The sequence below is a fragment of the Mus musculus genome, chromosome 13, assembly GCF_000001635.26.
Source record: "Mus musculus strain C57BL/6J chromosome 13, GRCm38.p6 C57BL/6J".
In the NCBI taxonomy this organism is placed as follows: domain Eukaryota; kingdom Metazoa; phylum Chordata; class Mammalia; order Rodentia; family Muridae; genus Mus; species Mus musculus.
Window position 1 is genome coordinate 6,297,208 of NC_000079.6, and position 23,756 is coordinate 6,320,963.

Consider the following 23,756-nt stretch of genomic DNA (forward strand, 5'->3'; position numbering starts at 1 on the left):
TTCATTCTTTGTGTGTTTTTATTTCATTTTTTTTTCTACTTTTGCAGGCTCAATCCCCATTACCTCTCAGAAAAGAACAAACGGCCTTTAGAAGTGGCTCTCACTCCCATTTCTGACCAGGTAGTTGCAGAGCTCAATATGTGTTTGCCTTATTTTTACTGGCTGAATCATTTGTCATTTTCTTCTACATATCATTTCAACACTTTTAATTCTTTTAAGCAGTCTCCAAGTCTTCCCCCTCTTTCTCAATTAGATTTCTATCTATTAGAGTAGATATTTTTCTCTTAATTTGACCTTCTCTTTCAGTGATTCACACAAAGGGAGCTTCTATCCTATCATCTTACCCAGAAGTCCTGGTGGGATAGGGGTTGGACAGAATCCTTCCAGGAATAGTCCTGCTTCCATTCCTCTGTAAGAGAAATAAGATCCACAACAGCCATAATAAACCTACTAGTAGCCCTTCCCATAGAACTGTACTAATGGCTTAGGGCTGTAACTCCATGGTAGAGTATTGTTCTCATATACATGATGGCCTTGGTTCAGTTGCTAGTAATGCTCATAAAATGGAGTAAAATATACTATTTTTTAAATAAGGTAATATATTTGGAACTTTTTTCCAGGAATAAATGAAAATTACTATTTGAACATGTATAAATATAAAACTTCAGACCAACAAATCATGAAATTTTAAGGTGTTTGTTATCCTGAAAGGCAGAGGCAGACACATACCTCATGGAGGAACTCTAATCTGGTCATACAGAAGGGAGAGAGAACTGGAAAGAATCTTTATAATGAGTTTTATGGGTAAGGATAGACAAGGCAAGATAGGCTTGTTTAGTCTTGGTTGAAAACATCAGGCTATGAGGCATAGAAGCTGTCCAAAAGTCTCTGGTCATTTTCCTGGGGTGCTTCTTCTTTGGGTAACACTTGGTTAGTATTCAGTGCTACTCCTGAGCATGTTACCAAGTGGAGAATGTGGCTGTAGTGGAGTATCTGGGTTCGTTAGTGGTTAAAACATATGTATAAAAAGGCTGTCTATTAATGAAAGGATGTGCTGATGAGGAACCAGGGAGCCCAGACTATGCAACTCAGGTACATTAGTGGGTGGTCCAGTGCAAGATGTGTTCAGAATATAAACATAAGTAAAAACAACAACCACAACAAAAAGCCCTGTTTGTATAACTAAAGCCATGGCCATACAGGACAATTGATATAACACGTGTTCTGAACTACAGGAAAAGTGTCAAGAATGCATTTATTATTTTTCACTGGCTTATAAACCAGATTTTACCATTAATAGCTCTGAGTATTGGGTCCCTATTGAAATAGCAGAAATATGCCTTGTTTTGGAACATAAAGTAAAGCCTACAGCTGGTGCATTGCCATTTCTACCTTGAATAAAGAGGCTGATTCATAAAGAAGCTGATTTACAAACAAGCGAGCGGAAGCTAACAAGTGCCTGAAATAGATGTTGATTGTAAGTGAAATAAACTGTAACTACAACATTGAGCCCATAACCCTGGTAGTAAAATAAAATGAAGTGGAGAAAGCCATGCTGTAATAACAATTTAATATTCACCAGATTGTAAAGTGAATCTAGGAGGAATCATTGCACATGCAAGAAGAAAATTACCACCCAATATAATCTGCTGTGAGACATATTCATGGTCACCAAGAGCTCCAAAGTCTGAATAGTAATTTTCTTTAAAATGATGGCTGAGCATGGGTAAAATTTAACTCCTTTATCCACATCCTCCAGAGCGGAATAAAAATTGTCTGATGATGAGGATATATGACACAAGCTACTTCCATGGCATATGGAAGAGGAATGAGATAGTTTTCACCAATAGATCTTTGAATAGTTCCATGTCAGAAAGGCACAGCTCAGAAACTCAGAAGACCGGGTTAAAATCCAATGGCTTCACTCTCGATAAATGTTCAGTCCTTTAAAAACTTAATCTTTTCATCTGATAAAATAGTGAAGATATTCTGATTCGCAAAGCAGTAGGTAGAATCAAAAAACTACTAAGCATTCTTCTAATTACTCAGTTCAGAAAGACAAATGAATACTGTTTGTCAATTAAATGTTTGATGTTTGAAAAAAATAATCAAAAGCAGATGTTTGTAGCTCATATCCATAACAGCATTATTTCCAGTGGCCCCCACATAGAAACATCCTAAGATCCATCAACACATAAAAAGGTTTGGCACAATACAATGGGTTTAAAAAGGAATTATTCAGTGTAAAAGGCAAGGATATTCTAGAATGTGCCATTATATGGGTGAACCTTAGCAAAGATATGCTAAGTGAAATAGGCTGATCATAATATAAAAATATTTTATACATATTTATATATATGCACACATATATATACAGAGAGAGAGAGAGAAAGAGAGAGAGAGAAAGTAAAATATTAAGGGGTAGTTGCTCAGTTGATAGAGAAACTGAGTTTAGAATGATTTTTTAATTTAATTTTATTTATAATTCATTTTTTACCCTCCATATTCCATTCTCCATCCACCCTCTGACTGCTCCACATCCCACACCTCCTCCCCACCCCACCCCGTCTCCGCGTGGATGCTCCCACCCCCACCCCACCTGACCTCTAGGATAATGGTTGAACAACAGTGTGAATGTACATACACCAAGTTACTAAATGGTGATGCAAAACTGGTGATACTTTTTATATTGTGTGTTCTGTCTATTTTGCTGCTCTGAGAAGCACTCCAACTCTCATTCTCTGGAACGAGAGCAATGAGCAGATGCATCCTGAGATTATAGCTGGGATTCTCGGGATGGTGATCGTTAGTGACCAGATTTGGACATGTCTTTGTGTTCTGGTCACTGATGCTGGGCAACATGATGACCAGGCTGTGTAGAATAGAAAAAGATTCTCCTCTTTTAGCTCTGCTTTTAATAAGTTGGGAACATTGACATATTTATGCAAAACCAAAACAACAGCAACAAAACAACAACAGCGTCTTCTTCTTGGGTTTCTAAGAAGAATCAATTTACAAAGAGAACTTCTCTTTTTTTATTATTTTAAAATACTTATATTTATTTTATGTGTTTTACCTGCATGTATTATGTACCAAATGTGTACAGTGCCCTTGGAGGCCAAATGAGGATATTGGTCTTCCTGAAACTGGATTTTATAGAAGGTTGTAACGCTACCACATGGATGCTGGAAATTGAACCTGAGTCCTCTGGAAAAGCAACCAGTGCTCTTAACCACTGGACCATCTCTCCATCCCCCATCAGTATTCTTAACAACAAAATTGTACTTTATAACTTATTTTTCTTCTTAGCTGTGAACAATATTCCAGTTATTCCTGAATTAACAAGTAGCTTTTAACACCCACATTCTATTAAATTAGTAGATGTTCCAAATTAGTAGCTCTACCACAATTTAAGCAAATCATTTGACTGGTTTGGTAGGATGGTAACTATTTGGGAATTTTTCACCCAGTTTCTCCCAAATTTTGTGTTTGATCCTGCAAAAACTGTATTTATACAGATCTTAGAAAGTATTTATCAATCATATTTTTACTTAAGAATGAATTATGAGGCACTACTTGCTTCTGCAGAGGACCCAGGTTCCATTCTCAGCTCCCATTTGGCAGCTCACAGCTGTCTGTAACTTCAGTTCCAGGGGATCCATTGCCTACATCTGACCTTTGAGAGCACCAGACAATCATGTAGTGCATATGCATACATATAGGCAAAACAATCAAAAATAAAATGAATAAATCTAATTTTAAAAAGAATAGGTTTTAAAGAGGGATGGTTGTGCACACTTTTAATCCCAGCAGCAGGGAGGCAAAGGCAAGAGAATACCTGTGAATTCAGTGTCAGCCTGGTATAGGAACTTAGAGAATGCAGTACTTTTATATGGACAGTTATAAATATTGTACAGTCTATCATCTTTTCCAGTGGTATATGGCCAAAGAGAACTTCTCAATCTGCAGCACACACTCACCCCCCTTCAGTCCCCTTGGTTTTCTATAATCCAATCAATGAAAGGAATAGAAACAACACATATTAGATCAAACTGGGCTTTTTTTTTACTATTGATCACCCACTAACTCTCTGCAAGTGTAGGCATAATTTTTATTTTCTAAAATACATAACTAACTATAACTCCTGTTGAAGAAGAAAGCTACTTTCCCAAAGAGCACTCTACTTGATGCCCTATTAAGATTGGATGACAATTACAGTCTCCCACCAGAATTGATGCTTCACAGGGCTACCTGCATATCAGTCTAGTTCTCCTTCTTTAGCACGGTGTCATCCCTTTAAAACACATGACACACGATTCTTGTATATTGTAGAATCATACCCTACTTGTTACAGATATTCTCTGCATGTCTGACCTTTTGCTGTCTACTCAGCTTCTAAATTCCATTAATATGTCATTTTATTTAAAAAAATATAAGGTCTGTAAGAACAAACATCTCAACTGTATAGCTCTTTGATTGGTTTTGGGTTTGGTTGTTGTTTAGATTTTGGTGTTTTTGTTTTGTTGTAGGCTATTTTTTTCCTTCTAGCTATGATATAAGAGAATCTGGAGAAAGTAAGTCATAATTACCATGCTCTTGGATTGTGGCACTTTTTCTTGTTAAGATTTGTATATGAAACATGAATATTAAAATGTGTATTTTATGGTTGATAAATGTTTATAATGTGTATAACCCGTGCTCAATTCATTATTATTGTGTTGATTTCTTTTCTTCTTGGTTTTTAAAAAACACTGAAAATAAAACATTTCCATATACTTTTTTTTTCATATACTTTTTAAAGTATTTCAGTCCTCGGCAACGTGCTGAATGGAGGCATGATCCTAAGTAGCTGTCAGAGGATAACGGGCATAGTGAAGAAGAGCAATAGGCCTTTTCCTCCTTTGTCAGAAATGCTCAAACCAGGGCAGTTCTAAACCACAAAGAGAAAACAAACGACAGATCTAATCAGACAAAGCCCTGTGATGGCACAATAGACCCAGCAGCTGTGGAAATATAATGGCGTTCTGTATTTGTACAGGTAAGAGACCTTAGGAGTCCATATTCTCTAAGACTAGCCAGTAGTTCCTGTGTTGAAACATTTTTTCTCCCATTATTTTTAAAAATTATCCTAATTTAAGATATTCTGTTATAGCCATAATGGGCAAAATGATCACACACACACACACACACACACACACACACACACACACACAATGCCTGGCATTTCTACAGTTATTACTGTCAGTGCTGTGGTAAAGATTCCAAAACAAGCAAGACACAGCCACAGGGTTTCAGGAACTCACAGCCATCCATGCCCTTGTTCTCACCCACTAGCTGAATCTTCCCAGAATTTCCAGGAATAACTCTGAAGGCTTTCCACCAATTCCAAGAATAAATGATCTTTTAAAATGTGCCCGCATGACATCCTCTTCATTCTGTCTTCTCTAGGACAGTTATAATATTTACCTTTGGGATGCATCTATATTAATGATAATTTAGTCTTTCTGTTTTATATTAAAATTGTCAACAGCTTACTTTCTTTTTCACACTACAAATTCCTCAAGACAGAGGTTCATTTATTTCATCATCAGTGAATCCATAATGAACACTGTTCATTCATTCGTTCATTCATTCATTTTTTCTTTAATAATAAAATATTTGCTAGAGATCTACAGTATTTTATGTGCTAAAGCATCAGAAACAAAAGTAATGATATTTTGTTTTAATGATCATATTCTATGGTTTTGACTAAAGGAGCAATAATGGAAGCTAACGGAGAGAAAGAGCTGCTATCATGTTTTATGTGGAATCATCATTTTCTCCTGTATTTCTCACATACAGCATTGTCTTAGTTACTTTTCCTGCATACACAGTCATGGGAAAAAGAGCAAGGAGTACTTGCTGTTATTCAGCATCCTAACTACACTTGCACGTCTAGGATACAAGCCAGGGATTGCCTCTGCCCACTCTGAGCAGGTCTTCCCACCTCAATACAACCAAGATAATCTTACAGGAATGCCTAAAAGCCAAGATCCAGGAAGATTCTAGATATTGTCAAGTTGACAATTAACTCTAACCAGGACAACATTAACTGTTAAGCTATACAAAGAGTTGTATAAGACATGACATGGATTGGAGTTGCCTAAAGTTTTAAGAAGTTTCAATTCTCTAGCATATGAGATGAAGGGCAGGAAAATTATGAAAGGTATTGCAAAGGAAATGGTTACACAAAAGCAGCAGAAACTAATAAGATGCTATGGGAGAAAGCAGAGAAGCAAGGAGATGAGGCATTAGAAAGTAGTAGAAAATAAATTATCATAGATGTAACAAGTATTGATTTTAAGGCATTGAAGATAAACCTATACATTATATTTCAAGAGAAATCAAGACCATACTAAAGTATTACTGAGTCATGGAAATTCAAGTAACAATAGTGTTAATTTTTTTTTTTTACCTAGTTTTTGCCTGTCTCCAAAAACATCAATGATCTCAATTGGTTCTTGGCATTTCCAGCCTCTTCAAGGAACTCGTCAATGAATGCCTAACTGGTGGTCAGAGGTCTGTCCATGAATGGAAAGTGCATGAAGCAAGCAATAGCTCTTCTCCCCTTCACATCCTTGGCATCCTGTCAACAGGTTTGAAGGACTGTGGATGCGAGAGGATTCTTTCAGTTAATAGGTGGAGACTTTCCCCATTCACTCTTTCCTAAGCCAATATAAACTTGAAAAAGAATAGTTTCCTGTCTTCGCACATCTTGTCCTACTTATACATCTGTATACCCCAAAAGTAGACAATTTCCTTCTCTGTCTGAAGGTCATACAATGCTTATGATACAGGTTAGGATCCGAGTAGCTGCATGTGGCATTGTGCCCAAGTTCACACAACTCAAGAGACCAATTAAAAACCAAAGGTATATTCAAGTGCTTGGAAGAAGCTGGCTTACCCACATTTCTCTCTCTGTTACTTTATAAAAGATATGTTTGTTTGTTTGTTTGCTTGTTTGTTTTAAAAAACAAGCACAGCTTCTTCTCTGGTGCACAAAATGTATTGCAGAGGTAATCTCAACTTTTCTTCCTTCTCTTTCTTTGTCCCTCCAATAATGAATGACTATGGTGGTTAGGATATTGAATGTATACAACTCTGAAACAACAATGATTTTAGACAATGAAACTAAGGTGTAAAGCAGATTTAGGCTTTTTTCCCTAATCTTTTAATATAATTAAAATTAGCATAATAACCATAATTCTAAAAGGCAGTACCTTATTTTTTTCCTTGGCAACAATTTATTTACTCTGAATGCTCCAGGATTCATCTCTCAAGAGAAATGAAACAACAAGATGTAATGTTTAAAATGTATGTGCCTGACAGCAAAACATAGATTTCTTTAAAACAATCATAACATTTCTTGTTGATTAAAAATATGTTAATTTATTCTAGTAATCCAGAATCTCGTAGGCGATGATATGAGATTCTTTAATTGTTTGAGTAATATACTGCTAGTGTTTTCACATCTAAAAAATTAAATTTCCATGAGACCTACTCTAAAGAATTTTCAGAAAGTAACAGTGTAATTCTTTCTCTGTATCCATAAAGAATATATTCATAGTTTTTCATTTAGATTCATTTCTGCTTAGGTTTGCTGTGACAGTTTTCTTGCCTTGTGCTGTCATGAGAAAACAATCCTTCTGTTGCCCAGGAAAAAATGGTTACAGGCAACGTGTACTTGTATTCATTTAGATCTTTTTCTCTAATTCCTATTCTAAGTATTGTTCAATCAGAAACCTGTCTGTAAAATGGAAAATTTGAATATTACATTTGTAGAATATGTTCATAGGCTGAGAATTATTTTTCTGTGTATATTATTTAAGTTATTTATCTATTAGATATTTCATAGGTTCAACTTTTTAGAGTAGAATTCTCCAATACTAGGTGAAGCTGTGTTTACCAATTTTAAAATCCAAGTGAGCACCTTTGTTTTGATGCTTTCATTACTATGCTCCAACTCTTCCCAGGTCATTTCCCACCAATCTTGTAACCTTTGTTCTTATTACTATTATTAGAACACAGTGCATCCAATTAATGCTGCCCATGTTTAAGGATGTGAGGCCATCTACTAGGGCATGGTCAACCTCATAATGACACATCCCACTTGAAAAAAAAATGATTGTTACTTATCAGCAGCTATCAACTGGCAATAGCTCCAGAGCTTGGGCCACAGCCCCTGGAGCCACTTACTTGTCCATGCTAGAGCATTTGCCTGTCTGGATGAGGCACAGGTCTCACACAAATAAGCAGAGCTGCTTGAGTGTGTGTGTGTGTGTGTGTGTGTGTGTGTGTGTGTGTGTGTGTGTAACAGTCATGTCCTATTCAGAAGACAGCCATTCACAGTATATACCATTCTCTGGCTTTACATTCTTTCTTCTACTTCTACAATGTAGAAGCCTTGGGTGGGGATAGGATGATACGATTGTCCCATCACGGATAAAACATTCCAGCTGCTTGTTTGCAGCACTATGAAGAGTTATGAATCTGCATTAACTACATCAAGAATCTTCTCTGACTAAGCCTGAGAGCAGTGAGCACAATCTGAGCAGATACCATGGGAGAGTCTTTCAAGAAACAGGATTTCAAAAAGAAAACTTAGCTGTGACAACACTCTTGGTGTGGGGGGAAGAGAATTCTTGAGGAATTCACTACATCTCTTGGTTTCTGCTGCTTTTCTAACTCACAGCTTCATTTGTATCATGATGTTCCTGCTGCCTACTAATTACAGAGTTTCTATAGATGAGGCCAAACATTTATAGCAACCCTATGTCTTATATATCTCCAGGAATGTATATTGTACAACAAAAGATTGTATGCCTTTATTGCTATGAATTCACAGGAATGTAAATGTGTTCCCAATAGAAACTGAAGACTGGAAGGCTTAGGGAGATGGCACCATGAGTAATTGTTGTACAGTGGTGAGGACCTGAGTTAGAGTCTTAGCAGTCACATTTTAATGTGACCACACATTGTTTAACACAAGCATGGCATATAGGAGACACAAGAAAATCAATGAACTTTGCTGGGTGGCAGGTTCATGAGAGTTCCTGTCTCAAGAGAGTAAAGTGGAGAATGTTAAGAGGAGGGCATTCAACGTCTTCTCAGGCCATTGCATATATGCATTAGTATACATGCCTTCATTCATATGTACCTACAGTGTGAACACACACACACACATTATTGAAAGAGTAAAGTACAGACAATTTTCTCTGTTTGCCAGATTTACATTTGAACCTGCCAACCAAAAGATTTGTGGAAGAAACTTCATGTCCATAACACTCACAGAGTTTTAGTAAGTAGGTAATATTGAACTGTCCAGGTAAAAAAGGGGGGGGGGGTTGGGGAATGTCTTGGGTTCTAACTGCACATCCAGCTTTGATCTTATGATTAGTTAGTCTGTTCTGCTGATGTCAGACCCAAGGCTGGATGCAGGCAGGTTTAATGAACAGTTGCTTCTGTCAAATATAGCAAAATCCCTGAAACTAGCTAAATCACTGCTGATTTGAAGCACCTGGGATCTATCTTACCCACGTGTTTCCATTTAAGCTCTAACTCACCCCCCACCAAAGCTCAAACGGAAGCTCTAAAATATATTATGGTGGTGACGCTAAATTTAACTAATCGGCATGCTTTTAATGAAGAGTAGACATTTTGCAGGATACATTTAAATCCTTTATTAATGGTGTCAGCTGTTGACAAATTAGTGTAACTGTGGCATGCCAGGAAACATATCCCACTGCCCAGTGCTGTGTGGACTCCATCTATGTGAATGGGGAATAAGCACTTGCAGTCTTTCCCTGCTCTGAGCAGTTAAGAGCTGAATGCAACAATCTTATTTAAATATCAATGCTGCTGTGTTCCCTATGAATATCTATTAGGCTCCTAAAGCACCCAGATTCAATTCCTCTTCTACACAAGTCTCCTTACTGGGCTGACTATGACTCCCTACTCTGGTACCTTCACACCCTAATGTGTTAGACATCCAGATAAGATGTACTTTGCAGTGTATTGGCTGGCATGCTCCCAGCAGTCCCCAGGGCCTTCGATTGGTCTAAAGATCATGACAACAATAGCTGCTTTATAGGAATCATGTGCTGACGGTCTGGACAGCATCGCTTCAAACGCAAGATCAAAATGAGCACAGCTAATGGAGCCATCAAAGAAATCAGTTAAAAGTCCCGATTTGAAAAACACTCACACATGGTGCATTCCTCATCAGAATTTTTCCCAGGGGAAATGGCCTGAAAAGGTTGGGGTGCAGCCAAACAGGCTACAGCCTGTGCTGTGCCAGGCTGCCCTCTACCAACTTTCATCTGGCTGAGTTCATCCCAGGAAACCCTAAGGATTCCAAAGGATACAAGAGGAACCGAGGATTCTCACACCTCCTGGTGAGCACTGTGGCATTATGCTCTTGAGAGCAGATTCATACTGGAATGCCCAGGGTACAGAAAAGAAGAGCACAGGGAGACAATTGGGCACACAGTGGAAGCATGTGGGTCAAGATCAAAAGTGGCCCACATTCAAACCAGGACACAGTTGTGCAGCGGGGTCTCAAGAGCCAGATTTCCACTCCAGAGTAGTAACCATGGCATAGGCAAGAACTTTAAAAATTTGGACTAAGAAAACCTATCTCAAAAGAGGTTTTTATAGCATAGTGGGATGATTATTCAGGTCTGTTAACCAAACCCCTTAGAGTCTAAGAAAGAGGCAAAAAACTTTTTTTATTTTATTTTTTTATTAGATATTTTCTTCATTTACATTTCAAATGCTATCCCAAAAGTCCCCTATACCCTCGCCCCATCCTGCTCCCCTACCCACTCACTTCCACTTCTTGGCCCTGGCTTTCCCCTGCACTGGGGCATATAAAGTTTGCTAGACCAAAGGGCCTCTCTTCCCAATGATGGCTGACTAGGCCATCTTCTGTTACATATGCAGCTAGAGACACGAGCTCTGGGGGTACTGGTTAGTTCATATTGTTGTTCCACCCATAGGGTTGCGGACCCCTTCAGCTCTTGGGTACTTTCTCTAGCTTCTCCATTGGGGGCCCTGTGTTCCATCCTATAGATGACTGTGAGCATCCACTAACGTGTTTGCCAGGCATTGGCAAAGAGAGGCAGAAATTTTAAGATAAAGTTTTAACAAAGATCAATCCACTCGGGATCCAATGGGATGAGTCGATCACTTATAGACAACTTCAATATTGTGTTTGAGACAGTGATTTGACATACTTACAACTTTAAAAAAAAAACTGGCCCAAGAAGCTGAGGCTAGACCAAAACCTTGACAAACAGTTGTGTTCTTTTGCAATGCTCTGAATTAGTGTAAACCTATTTTAATAAGCTAAACTAGTAGTTAGGGAATGTAGCACACAGGGTAGAGAGTGTGTGTGGCTTTCAGGAAGCTGTGTTCAACCCCTAGTGCTACAGAAACCAACTATAGTGATGAGTGTTGTCTTACTTGTTACTTACTCATCCTATTACTAGGATAAAAGCCTGTAGTAGATAGCCCTGGTGCTGTTTGTATTTTGATGCTAATTCAGCTTCCCCCAGAGGATCTGCCTTGAGTGAATCTTGTACTCAGGACTTCATGTGACCCTCTCGGCTCATGAATAAAGAAATCAATCTTCTGAGGAACCGCCAGACTGATTTCCAGAGTGGTTGTACAAGCTTGCAATCCCACCAACAATGGAGGAGTGTTCCCCTTTCTCCACATCCACGCCAGCATCTGCTGTCACCTGAATTTTTCATCTTAGCCATTCTGACTGGTGTGAGGTGGAATCTCAGGGTTGTTTTGATTTGCATTTCCCTGATGAATAAAGATGTTGAACATTTTTTCAGGTGCTTCTCTGCCATTCGGTATTCCTCAGGTGAGAATTCTTTGTTCAGTTCTGAGCCCCATTTTTTAATGGGGTTATTTGATTTTATGGAGTCTACCTTCTTGAGTTCTTTATATATATTGGATATTAGTCCCCTGTCCGATTTGGGATAGGTAAAGATCCTTTCCCAATCTGTTGGTGTTCTTTTTGTCTTATTGACGGTGTCTTTTGCCTTGCAGAAGCTTTGCAATTTTATGAGGTCCCATTTATCGATTCTTGATCTTACAGCACAAGCTCTTGCTGTTCTATTCAGGAATTTTCCCCCTGTACCCATATCTTCGAGGCTTTTCCCTACTTTCTCCTCTATAAGTTTCAGTGTCTCTGGCAATACCTCTTCTGGGCATATATCCAGAAGATGCCCCAACCGATAAGAAGGACACATGCTCCACTATGTTCATAGCAGCCTTATTTATAATAGCCAGAAGCTGGAAAGAATCCAGATGCCCCTCAACAGAGGAATGGATACAGAAAATGTGGTACATTTACACAATGGAGTACTACTCAGCTATTAAAAAGAATGAATTTATGAAATTCCTAGCCAAATGGATGGACCTGGAGGGCATCATCCTGAGTGAGGTAACCCAATCACAAAGGAACTCTCACAATATGTACTCACTGATAAGTGGACATTAGCCCAGAAACTTAGGATACCCAAGATATAAGATATAATTTGCTAAAAACATTAAACTCAAGAGAACGAAGACCAAAGTGTGGACACTTTGCCCCTTCTTAGAATAGGAAACATAACACCCATGGAAGGAGTTACAGAGACAAAATCTGGAAGTGTGACGAAAGGATGGACCATCTAGTGATTGCCATATCCAGAGATCCATCCCATGATCAGCTTCCAAACGCTGACACCATTGTATACACTAGCAAGATATTGCTGAAAGGACCCAGATATAGCTGTCTCTTGTGAGACTATGCCAGGGCCTAGCAAACACAGAAGTGGATGCTCACAGTCAGCTATTGAATGGACCACAGGGCCCCCAATGGAGGAACTAGAGAAAGCACCCAAGGAACTAAAGGGAACTGCAACCTATAGGTGGAACAACAATATGAACTAAGCAGTACCCCGGAGCTCTTGTCTCTAGCTGCATATGTATCAAAAGATGGCCTAGTCGGCCATCACTGCAAAGAGAGGCCCCACTGGATTTGCAAACTTTATATGCCCCAGTACAGGGGAACACCAGGGCCAAAAAGGGGGAATGGGTGGGTAGGGGAGTAGGGGGGGTATGGGGGAGTTTTGGTATAGCATTGGAAATGTAAATGAGCTAAATACCTAATAAAAAATGGAAAAAAAAAAATCAATCACTGGGTGGGTGAGTAGGCGGGACAACCGGGTCAGAGGGAGGAAGAGAAGAGGCAGGAGAGAGATACAGGTTTTAGAAAGGGACAGCAGGAGGACAAGATGTACCTATTAGTGACCCGTGGTTTAGATGGAGAATCCGCCAGGGTTCGACATCGGAGGATTTAGGATTAATATGGTTTACAAGATTAGGATTCTAGTTGTTCTGCCCAGCGATTGACTTACAGTTGATTCTGAACTAAGTTTGTGTGGTGTTTTCCCTCATCAGCGGCTATTGGGTTCCAGAGAGAAAGGTATGGAGGCAAACGTGGGTTTTCCAGAAGTGCACGCCAAAAGGCCATGGGAATTTTGCAGCATGGGGTAGTTACCCACCAGTGGGAACTTAGCTGGGGCGAGAGATTTTGGAGCTCTGAGTTAGTCCCCACAAGATGAGAACAGGTCCGCCAGGCAGTGTATTGTGAATTGCATTTCTTAAAATTTCCCACAACAAAACCTAACAACCAAAAGCAAGTTTGATAGTTTATGTTTCAAATGTTGTCCCCCTTCCGGGTTTCCCCTCTGCAAGCCCCCTATCCTATTCCCACTCCCCCTGCCTCTTTGAGCGTGCGCTTCACCTTCTTCTTCTTCTTCTTCTTCTTCTTCTTCTTCTTCTTCTTCTTCTTCTTCTTCTTCTTCTTCTTCCTCTTCCTCTTCCTCTTCCTCTTCCTCTTCCTCTTCCTCTTCCTCTTCCTCTTCCTCTTCCTCTTCCTCTTCCTCTTCCTCTTCCTCTTCCTCTTCCTCTTCTTCTTCTTCTTCTTCTTCTTCTTCTTTTTGGTGGGTGGGTGAATTTGTAAAATGAATGACTTTGATAAAGTTTCATGCACAGGCAAATATTTTCATTAGATTCTGTGTAGTGATCTGCTTTCCCTTTGTAATTTGTAGTCCTAAAAAGATTTAAAAAAAAAAAGTCCATCCTTACATCTTAAAAAAAAGAGAGAGAGAGAGAAAAAGGCCTAAAGAGGATGCATGAATCATCCTTAGAAAGGAAAACAAAATAGTCAGAGAAGGTGGATGGAGAAGGGAACTGGATGAAAGAGGTGGGTGAGGAGGGGAACAGGGATGGAGATCAGGTGTGGGGGGATGGGATTTTGATGGAGGGCAGGCAGTAAGAATGGAAAAGGGGAGTGGACATCTCTGGTGACTAGTTGAAGGCCTGAGATGGTGGAGCCTACTAAGAATCTATGGGGATGACCTTAGCTGAGATTTCTACCAGCAGGGGATAAGGAGACTGAAGAGGCCACATTTTGTAGCCCAACAGGACTTCCAGTGAAGGGAGGAGTATATCAATGCACCCAAATTGACCTGCCTATAAGATGTGCAGGAATAAAGATGGAGCAGAGACTAAGGGAACAGCCAACCAATGCCCCAACTTAAGACCCATCCCATGGGAGAGAGCCAACCCCTGACACTATTAATGATACTCTGCTATGCTTGCAGACAGGAACATAGCATATCTGTCTTCTGAGAGGCTTCATCCAGCAGCAGATGAAAACAGGTGCAGAGACCTACAGCCAAAGATCAAGTGGAGCCCAGGGAAGAGTGGGGGTTAGAAATGAGCAAGCTGGAAGGGTCAAAGACGTAACAGAAGACCTACAGAGCCCACTAACCTAGGCTAAAACTATCAACCAAGGAGCATACACAGGCTGGACCTAGGATCCTACACATTTGTTGCAAATGTGCAGCTTGGTCTTCAAGTAGTCCCCCTAACAATTGGAGAAGGGCTGTCTCTGACTCCGTTGTTGCTCAGTGGATCACCTCCTGCCTAGACTGCCTCAGTGGAAGAGTAGATGCTGAGTCTGGAATTCTCCTAAGGACAGGACTGGGTGGGGGGTTTGGGGTTGCAATCAGGGTATAAAGTGAATAAAAAGCAATAAATTACTGAGGAAAATTCCTTAAAGTCTTGCCTATAACCTGATTTTATGAATTTTCTCAAAGGTTCCATTATTAATTTTATTATTTTTACTACTACTACTACTACTATTATTATTATTATTATTATTATTATTATTATTATTATTAATTTTACATCCCACTCATTGCCTTTCTTCCAGTCACCCCCACCCACAGTTCTTCATCCATCCCCCCTCCCCATCTCCTCTGAGTGGGTGCCTCCCTCCAAGTATCCCCCTACTGGCACTTCAAGTCTCTGTGAGGCTTCCTCTCCCACTGAAGCCATACAAGTCATCCCAGCTACGAGAACATATGCTACAAACAGACAACACTTTGGGAGTATCCTCTGCTCCAGTTGTTTGGAACCTGCAAGGAGACCAAGCTGCATGTCTGCTACATATGTGCATAGAGGCCTAGGTCCAGCGCATTTATGTTCTTTAGTTGATAGTTCAGACTCTGAGAGCCCCAAGGGTTCAGGTTAGTTGACTCTTTTGGTCTTCCTGAGGAGTTCTTATTCCCTTTGGTCCCTCAATTTTTCTTCCCATTCTTCCATAGGAGTCCCCAAGCTCCATCCACTGTTTTATGGGTGTTTGTATCTGTCTGAGTTAGCCACTAGGTGGAATCTCTCAGAAGACAACATGCTCTTGTCTGCAAGCATAGCAGACTAGATGAATAGTGTCAGGGATTGGTGCTTGCCCATGGGATGGGTCTCAAGTTAGGCTGGTCATTGGTTGGCCATTTCCTCAGTCTCTGCTTCATCCCCCATCCCTGTATTTCTTGTAGAATATATTTTGGGTCGAATGTTTTGTGGGTGGTTTGATGTCACTATTGCTCCTCTAAGGTTCCTGCCTGACTACAGGATGTAGTCTCTTTAGGTTCCATATCTGTAATATAGTGAGCCACAGTTAAGGTCACCTTCATTGATTCTTTGGCACCTCCCTTATTCCAAATCTTTGTCTTGTCCTGGAGATACCTATCCACACTTCCTCACCACTGTCAGTTGCATACTACCATACATTTTCATGACCATCTAGCTGTCTTTACTGTCCTTCTCTACACCTGATCATGAACCCCTCTATTTTCTTCCTCATCCCTCTCCAAGTTTTCTCCCTCCTTCTTACTCTTATGACTATTTTATTCCCCCTTCTAATTGAGATTCAAGCTTCCTTGCCTATGCCTTTCTTCTTGTTTAGCTTCTTTGGTTCTGAAGTGTATCACAACACCTATACTTTATGACTAATATCCACTTGTAAGTGAGTGCATATTATGCATGTCCTTTTGAGTCTGAGTTACCTCACTCAGGATGATATATCAAGTTCCATCCATTTGTCTGCAAATTGAATGATTTCTTTGTTTTTAATAGTTGAGTAGTATTCCATTGTGTAGACTTACCACATTTTCTTTATCCATTTTTTAGTTGACAGATATCTAGGTTCTTTCCAGTTTCCATTACAAAGAAAGCTGCTATGAGCATCATTGAGCAAGTGTCTTTGTGAGAGATTGGAGCATCTTTTGGGTGATCCCATTATTCTTACAAGTAAGGCTTCACGCCATTTCTTCACTAGTCACAGATCTAGTCTTGCTCTAATCTGTTCTGGTTGGTTTATTATGATGTCCAATCATGGAATTACTCCTCTTTCCGTTCAGTATGGACCCCCATATCCTCCAACTAATTTCAAAACCATCTAAGAGAAGCCCAATTCCTCTAAGTCCTAGACTGGCTGGCTGAGATGTGCCATGTTCCCCATGTGTTCGTACTCTCACCTCAGTTTGCTTATACTTAAAGTTGTCCTGACTGTCCTTGATGGAAGGGTGCTGATGTCCACACTCATCAGAACATGTCTGAGCATGGTCCGAGCTTCAGCTCTTGACAGATTGCAAATCTCCATTTCTAGCTAACTTCTGATTTGGATCACACTCCAATTTTCAAATGCCAACTAAATATTCTCAGATGCCACATTGCAGAAGGTTTCAAATTCAATTTTCCCCAAACCAAACTCATCCTTTCTCCTCCTGCAAAATCTCTAACTTCTCTGTAATTCTCATATCATATAATGATGTGATGGACTTTTAGTCTCTTGGGCTTTAAATATGAAAGAGAACCTACGGGAAAGTTAAAAGTTGCCTAGTAATATATCAGGAGCACTTAAACTCTTAACCAAGTGTGAAATTGTATTTGACTATTGTCAATGGGAAAATCATTCTGGCACTTTTAAAAGACAATGTGGTTAAGACAATGTGAGAAGGGACTGTTGCAATAGAAATTTGTAATTTGGGAAGTGATTTGCTCAACTATAAATAAACCAGGAGAGGTGAAAATTTACAATTGAGAACCAAAGACAATTGCCAAGAAGAAATGGGAGGAATGGCACAGTTAGTCTTACCAAGACAACTACAAGAACTCTTGCTGGAGACAGAGCAAACTGTTAAGATAGTGAAGGTAAGGAACAATGAGTTAATATAACCAGATATTTGGGATGGGGGAGAGGTTCAAAATTAGCCCACCTCAATTTCTGTCAAAACTAAACTAAAATGACCTTGGACAGAGCACAAGGTCTAGCTTTGAAGGATTCAGATAAGAGCTGCTCAACTTTGGTCAAAGAATGTCTTTGTCAGTATATATAATTTTATTAATACTTGACAGGTTTTTGTTGTTTTTAAGACTTCCAAGAAAAATGTCAAAACAAAGTTAAAAGATTAAAACACAAAAGAACAGAAGATACTATTCATCTATCTAGATCGTGATTAGTTGTTAAATTCTAAGATGTGAAATTTGCTCAAAAAGGGCATTTTCTTGTTATTTTGTTTCTTTTATTTATTTGTGGTGCTATTTATATATGATGGCTATCTTCATCATTTGCACTGTCCTCATATCAAGTGTCAATGGGAGAGAGTTGTCATTTACTGAAACAAGTAAAATATTATAGTGATGCTACTGCCACTATACTGGAACTTCTCAATACCCAGCACTGAAAAGGGATTTCATTCCTCCTGCCATACAGGGTACCCCAGGGTCAGTAGTAATGTACAGGGTGTACCAGGGTAAGTAGTGATGTACAGGGTACCTCAGGGTCAGTAGTGATTTACAGGGTGCAGCAGGGTCAGTAGTGATGTACAGGGTACACCAGGGTAAGTAGTGATGTACAGGGTGCACCAGGGTCAGTAGTGCTGTACAGGGTACACCAGGGTAAGTAGTGATGTACAGGGTGCACCAGGGTCAGTAGTGCTGTACAGGGTACACCAGGGTAAGTAGTGATGTACAGGGTACCCCAGGGTCAGTAGTAATGTACAGGGTGTACCAGGGTAAGTAGTGATGTACAGGGTACCTCAGGGTCAGTAGTGATTTACAGGGTGCAGCAGGGTCAGTAGTGATGTACAGGGTACCTCAGGGTCAGTAGTGATTTACAGGGTGCAGCAGGGTCAGTAGTGATGTACAGGGTACACCAGGGTCAGTAGTGATGTACAGGGTGCACCAGGGTCAGTAGTGCTGTACAGGGTACACCAGGGTAAGTAGTGATGTTTGGTAAGAGTCTTGCAGCATACCGTGGTATTTTCTGACTATGTTCGCAGAACATTCACTTGGCAAATTTCCCTTTTCCTCATTTTTTTTCTCTTATAAAAATTTTACTTTCAGCAACATAGCTCCAGGTCCTGTATAACCATTGTGTGTATCTCCCCTAGGCTTCTGGTTCAGAAGGTTTAGACAATGAAAAACAGGATTGTCCATGAAAATCAGAAACAAAACCAATCACTCATTCAGGTAGATAATCAGACAAGACCCAGGCATGACTTATTAAACAGTACCATTTACTCACAAGTAATTCTCCCATTGCTATTTTAATGAGTTTATACATAAAGATAAAATATTATTTTACATCAAAATTTGAAAAGCTGGGCCTATAATATTAAATATAGAAAGCATGCTCTCTGTAAGTGCTAAAAAGTAAAATTTGTAATACTAAAGAGATATTTCAGAAATAATTTCTTTTTTTATTATGTATACATCATTCTGCCTGCATGTATGCTTGCAAGCCAGAAGAGGGCACCAGATTGAAATATAGGTGGTTGTAAGCCACCATGTGGTTGCTGGGACTTAAACTCAGGACCTTTGGAAGAGCAGCCAATGCTCTTATCCTCTGAGCCATCTCTCCAGCCCTAGTTTTATTTCTTAATGTATACCTTAAATCCTACTTGTAAACTCCAACTCTGTTCCCAAGAACAATTATATAACAATTGTTATAGCAATTGAACCTAGCTTGCTTATTTGGGTTTGCTCATTTTAATGAAACAAAGGGGCCTGGAGTGTAGCTTGGATAAAAAGTAAAAATACAAAATAATGCAAAAAAATGCAAAAAAGTAAAACAGGTACTAAACTAAAATATCAAATAAAATGAAATGACAAAGCCTATTTCCACTAACGGGCCAGTTCCTTCTCTTCTAGCTCCCCTGCTTGCCCAAAATAGTCTTAGACAAGTAAGATATGCTTTCATCAGGTTGTAAACTTCTTCCATGCAGAATGAAGGCTGCTCATTAGCACAGCTCTGCTGCGTTTAACAGTGTTCACCCAGCTCCTGTGAATGCTTAATAAGTGAGAGGACACATGTGCGTGGCAGCAAGCAGAACTAATCTCTGAGTTAGGGGTAAATCTGCCTTTTTTAAACCACCTTGAAGTCACTTGCCCTTTTAGGGAAAAAAAGACTACCTCTCCCTTCATGAGCTATGTGTCACATTGACATAGATGTCTCTAGAGAAGCTTATTGTAGAACTTAAAAGTGTGTGGTCATAGGGAACCACTGAGCATCAGGTCACTACTAAGGACAAGATGCCTATATCATCTGCAGAATAGGGAGTATAGTAAAGGGCAAAGGTGCTTCCAAAAACAAGAATTCAAGGTGCACATGAGTCACTCACTTAACCGTGAATGTCTACTCTGCATTTCCCCTCTCGCCATGCAAAAGTTGCAATAACCTCTTGGTTATTATCGACACAAGGATCCTTGTTAACGGAAAGCTGAAATGCAGATTGTGGAATTGATGGTGTGAATGTGGTCATTGTGTGAAAAGAGAAAAATTAGAATGTCTCCGTGGCCACCAATTCAGATTATTTTGAATGAACACTTACTACTCACTTGATAATGTCACATACTGCGGTTTGATTATATTCACCCCCACCTCCTCCCAATAGCTCCCAAATAAGCCTTCACCTCCCTAAGACAATATGCCTGTTTATCTTTTTATTTAATAGTCCATCAATTCCAACTGTCTTCTGTCTGTATATTCCTGGGTATAAATCCTGTGCTAGAGCACAGTCCACATACCAGGACTTACTCTTAAAGAAACTGATTCTCCTTCCCTCAGTACCATCAGCTGCTCATAGCTCCTTAGTTACAGGTGGGGCTTTGCACTGTCTGCTAGGATGCTGACTGACCTGACCCTGTGCAAACAAGCAAGCTGCTGAGCTTTGGTGATTGAGGGCAAGGGCCTCTGCCCACTGGGCTATCTCGCCAGCCCAAGATCATGTTATGTAAAATGTTCCCCCTTTGTCATCTTTCCTCTTGTTGGCCTCATATTTCTTCATTTAAAAATTTTATTTTACTACCACATTATCTTATGCTCACTCACTCCCATTATTCTCTCTCTCTCTCTCTCTTTTTTTTTTTTAAGTGTTTCGGATTTGAGAATCTGACACTAGGCTGCTTCATTGTGTGTCCTTTCCCTATCACAGAATTTTATGTTTTAGGAGCTCAGTACAGTTTTATGACTAACAGATTAAGTAGATAAAAAGTAGGAATAAAAATAGATCAGCACTGAAAAAAATCACAATAAAAGAAAGCATATCCATATGCAGTACTTTGAACCATTAAAAAAAAAGATCTTTGTTTTGTAACACTCTACATTTTTAAATACTGATGGCATATAGAGTGCAAACTTTGCAATGACAACCGTCCTTAAAACTACAATTCAGTGGTATTAAGCCCACACTGTGTAGACATAGCTACCTTCTTTCACCAGGATGTTCTCCTCTTCATGAACTGAAACTCTATTCACCTTGGACATCTCCCTCCTCCATGTTTGTATCACCGCCATCTTTTTCCAATGTCTCACACTGCTATAGTCATGGGAACATCTGCTGGGGCAGACCATGTTTCTCCTCCTTTGGTTTTCATATGCAGAAGCGAGATTACAGGATACTGTAGTCATTCTACGTTTAAGTTTTTGAGGAACCTTCAAGCTGCTTTCTACATTGCTTCATTTTGCATGCCCACCAGTAACACGATAAGATTACAATGTCTCTGAACTCTCATTAGCTCCTGTTATTTTCTGTGGTTTTTCTAATTGGCAGTCTAATGGGTGTCTCACTGTGGTTTTCATTTACATTTCCCTAATGATTAGTGATGTTGATCATCTTTTCTTGATCTTCAGGCTTATTGACTATTTGCTCTCATTTATATTTCTGCTGAGGCATTTATGGTAGTCAACACATATGGTCATTTGAATTTTCAATTGTGTCAATTCAAGAGTTATATTGATTTCTGTGTAAATATATATACATACACACACACACACACACACACACACACACACACATATATATATATATATATGCATGCACACAAGTGTAAGTGCATACGAATGTGGGTGGGTGTACATTTAGAGATCAGACATCAACTACAAGTGTCTTCCTTAGTTTTTCACATTATTTTTGAGACAGACAATGTTACTGATTTGGAACCTGACAGATTCAGATAACTTGGCTGGAAAATGTGCCCTGGGGATCTTCCTGTCACCTCCTCTTTCAAGTATGCTCCTCTATTTCCAGATATTTTAATGTGAGTCGTAAGGCTGAGACTGCTGTCTCAGGAAGCGCTTTACCAAGTGAGCCATCTCCTCACCCCTCAAGTGTTATGCTATCACTTCATTGTGGACCATGACTTAACAACACATGTGTTGTTGATCAGTTGTTTCTCTGGTGATGGAGTTTTCTGAGTCATCTAATTTGATTGTCTCCAAACTCAGTCCCCATTGCAAAGAGGTAGCTGATGTGGCTTTTCCAAGAAAGCATCACTGATTACTGTCCCTGCTTTAACACAGACTCTGATGAGTAAGGCCAAGATAATCTATGATATGAACATGTTATCCTCACTGTGTTAATGCCATACAGGTACTGACTATTAGTCAAAAGCAAATCCTTCAGCTAATTTGAGTATTCTTTCACACTTCAACTCATCTTAGGTAAGAGACGACTCTGGCAATAGAATGGAGATAACAGGTAAGTCCTTTCATCTTAGAGCAATATGAATGCTGATTTATACTCCCCACATGCTTTGTTTTATGCCCTCATATAGCCAGAAAAATTATTTAAGTTTCAATAGATGGTTCTTGAGCTTGATTAATGATATTAACAAAAATGCTGTTATGCATAAAGGAAAAACAAAGTAAAGGATATAGTTAAGCACTTTCTTACAATTAGTCTTAGGGCAAGGTCATTAACCATACTAAAACTGTTTTGAGTGATGTATACATTATCTTCTTGTACCTATAGTGTAATAGAAAAATAGATCATCTACTCAGTTAATAAAAGACACATCATCTCTCCTGCTGGATTGAATCTCTCAGTGTTTTTCTTACAATATTGACTTTTCTATCACAGGCATGAGAACAGTCTTCCTAAAGGAATGACCATCCAGACACTGCCACACTTGGGGATCCATCCCATAAGCAACCACCAAACCCAGACACTAGGCAGATGCCAACAAAGCCTGCTGATAGGAGCCTGATATAGCTGTCTCCTGAGGGGATCTGCCAGTGCCTGGCAAATACAGAAGTGGATGCTCACAATCATCTATTGGATGGAGCACAAGGTCCCCAATGAAGGAGGCAGAGAAAAGACCCAAAGAGCTGAAGGGGTCTGAAGCCCAATAGGAGGAACATCAATATGAACTAACCAGTACCCCCAGAGCTCCTTGGAACTAAACCACCAATCAAATAAAACACATGATGGAACTTGTGGCTCTTGCTGTATATATAGCAGAGGGTAGCCTAGTCAGTCATCAATGGGAGGAGAGGCCCTAAGTCCTGGGAAGGTTCTATGCCCCAGTATAGGGGAATGCCAGAACCGGGAATGGGAGTAGGTGGGTTGGGGAGCAGGGTGAGGAGGAGGATAGGAGATTTTCAGAGGGGAAACTAGGAAAAGGGATAACATTTGAAATGTAAATAAAGAAAATATCTAATGAAAAATATATTTAAAAAAGAAGCATAGGTTGGGTTCAGGAAAGATTGAATGCCATTTTAAGCAGAAGTAAATGAATTAGTATCCTTAGTATCTCTGAGTGATTTGTTATTCATAATGCCTCATAGCTCTTCTGTCTACCTGAAACTGAACATTAAGGACTTATGCTACTTCCCTCCTCTGCTTCCTTCTCCACATCTGTTAGTTCTGATACTCATTCTTTGACGTTAGGTCATTTTATTTAAGAAGAAACCCAAATAATTCCTGATGTTTTCATCATCGAAGGCCTTCTTCTAACAATCCCTAGTATGCTCTCAAATGTCTAGACTTACTTGTGAAGTAGATTCTTACTGGATTTTTCTGTATGTG

The 23,756-nt window shown here is 39.5% G+C and overlaps 1 long non-coding RNA gene across 1 annotated transcript; it reads left to right on the plus strand.

The window, feature by feature from the left end:
* The first annotated feature begins 10,360 nt into the window (after positions 1 to 10,360).
* Positions 10,361 to 22,852, plus strand: Gm35671. Its single transcript, XR_382031.1, has 3 exons — positions 10,361 to 10,433; positions 22,391 to 22,427; positions 22,809 to 22,852. It is a non-coding gene; the product is annotated as a predicted gene, 35671 (long non-coding RNA).
* The last annotated feature ends 904 nt before the right edge of the window (positions 22,853 to 23,756 follow it).